This window comes from Megalopta genalis, unplaced genomic scaffold (assembly GCF_051020955.1).
Source record: "Megalopta genalis isolate 19385.01 unplaced genomic scaffold, iyMegGena1_principal scaffold0121, whole genome shotgun sequence".
NCBI classification, from domain to species: Eukaryota; Metazoa; Arthropoda; class Insecta; order Hymenoptera; family Halictidae; genus Megalopta; species Megalopta genalis.
Genome location: NW_027476190.1, coordinates 285,001 through 287,500, shown reverse-complemented (window position 1 = coordinate 287,500; position 2,500 = coordinate 285,001). Strand labels below are relative to the sequence as shown.

At 43.6% G+C, this 2,500-nt stretch overlaps 1 non-coding gene across 1 annotated transcript; it reads right to left on the bottom strand.

Moving 5' to 3' along the window:
• Window positions 1-1,028: 1,028 nt before the first annotated feature.
• LOC143262367 (5.8S ribosomal RNA) lies at window positions 1,029-1,183 on the bottom strand. The gene has a single exon (XR_013036199.1). It is a non-coding gene; the product is annotated as a 5.8S ribosomal RNA (ribosomal RNA).
• Window positions 1,184-2,500: the final 1,317 nt, after the last annotated feature.

Genomic DNA, 2,500 nt, shown 5'->3' with positions numbered 1-2,500 from the left:
AAAATAAAAAAAAACACAAAAAACCCTTAAAGCAAAAAAAAAAAAAAAAAAACCGTTTATCGCGCCTCACCAATATATCTTTTATAAAATTCGATATCCTCTCCAAATATAGATCTTCGAAACACTCGCAAGACGATTACAATCGGTATAACTTTAACGTCCGTCCGAAAAGTACTTTCGGGGACTAGACGACCGATTGATCTCGTGCGGTTTCGCTATTCGATCATTTGAAGAGAACAAAAAGATATATGGGGCGACCGACAAACGGTTTTCCCGTAGAACCAGACTCGCGATTGCGTTGACACACACATCATAGCCACACCAATAGAAGAGTTTTAGGACGGTAACCCGGGTGGGGTGTTCTTTACTCAGAATATGTGCAACATCGGATCTATATAGCCATCGATACAATTCGTACACAAATGTGTCGTACGAAGAGAGAGACTTTTTTTCCTCTGGCAACATAACGGTAAGAGACATCCTTCCACACTCATAGGTTCCACTCCCTGGGGCTATGATATATATATACATATAAATTCAAATTCGAAGCAACGGTCACAATTCTACTCTATATTTTTGCGGGTTATGTGTTCTTTCGTTCAATTTCTTTCATGCGTTCGTTCGATCTCTGTACACAGTCTTCACATAGGACAGACTCGTGTAGTACGCTTTCGTGGGTTAAACCCATCTCGTTTCATTTCAGGCGACGTCGGGAGCGCGTTGAAAATGTACCAGTGAAATCTCGATAGTTCTACGGATACGAATCGTCCCGAAAAAGATTTTGTCACCGCTTCGAAGCGGTGTTTCAGACGGGCGGACGTATATAAAACATATACGACACACGACACCGCCTTCCACACTCACGCTAGTTCGAACACGATTTCCATCTCTCTCGAAGACTGTTAGACGTACGTAAAATTTCTCAATATTCATAGGACCGCGACAAACGCCGACGAAGCGCCCATCATTCGCTCGTACGTATATAGGCAACAAGTGCCATCAACGCAAGCAGTTTATAAGTACGTAAACGACCCTCAGCCAGGCGTGGTCCAGGAATTGTATCCGTGGACCGCAATGTGCGTTCGAAATGTCGATGTTCATGTGTCCTGCAGTTCACACGTTGACGCGCAATTAGCTGCGTTCTTCATCGACCCACGAGCCAAGTGATCCACCGTTCAGGGTAATTTTTCCCTTTTATTCTCTCATATATATAATGTGTATTTGCTATCCACCACATTTTTGTGTTATATTTCGGAACAAGCCGATACCCGAAGAGCTCCAACCAGCGCGCGAAGGAGATTCGGGAGTCGTCGTACAACGACATAATTGTCCCTTAAAGAACGAGATATTTCCGTCGAAACCATATATATATGTACGAGCAAATCCAAAACCACTGTTTTCTTGCAAGTTCGACGGTCGGAGCGAATAGAACATTGAAAAGCCTTCTATCGAAGAAACACAGAGAGTATATCACCTCCAAAAACGACGGGGATATGGATATTCAAACTGGACAATTATCAACCCGATACTGGATTCGAAAAGTTTCTCTCTCCTTTCGTCGTTATTTACACCGGACGGACTCACGGCCGGCTCTAGCTGGGTGTCATATATATATACGTCCCACGCTCATGCTGCCACTAGCGCGCAACAGAGTAGGGTGTCAATGACAACGACACAGCATTGAAACGAGCTACACAAGCCGGTCTCTCTTGATACCAATGTAAACGAGCATTAAGTTATCTTCAGACTGCCCGATATTTTCGTCCTTTGGACTTTCCCAACGATTCCTTTTTTTCTTTTTTTTTTTTACACCACAGCGAAGACTTGAGGAAGCGTGATTAGCACGCTCGCATCCCTCCCTGTCCTACTACAACTGTGTGTGTGTGTGTAAAGAAAGAAAAAAGAATACATTGGCTTTCTCTCTATCGAGAAGATGGCCTACGCAACGCAGATCAAAGGCCTAATACGTGTAATATAATACGCGTCTGGCCGTGTATAAATCACGCACGAATGATCTGGTCGGGCCCAACTCTTCTCGTACGCTTATTTTTCCGTGTTGAGGCACTATCATAAAATCACACAAACCCCAACACGTGTGTGTCTTGGAAGGAAGATGGCCTACGCAACGCAGATCAAAGGCCTAATACGTGTAGTACACACGTCTGCCGTGTAAATCACGCACGAATGATCTGGTCGGGCCCAACTCTTCTCCACCACACCACATCCCAACTTTGTACATTTTTATATATTTTTGTGCGTTGGGGCACCTTCATAATCACAAACCCCAACAACACATATATCTCTCTCTCTTTGAAAGATTTGTTGTGGCCTACGCAACGCAGATCAAAGGCCTAATACGTGTAGTACACACGTCTGGCCGTGTAAATCACGCACGAATGATCTGGCGGGCTCAACAATATCTTTTTTTTTTATATGAATTCTTATCCACAAACTAATCGAATTCATTTTCTCTCCTCCTCTCCTCTCTCTTTGAGATATA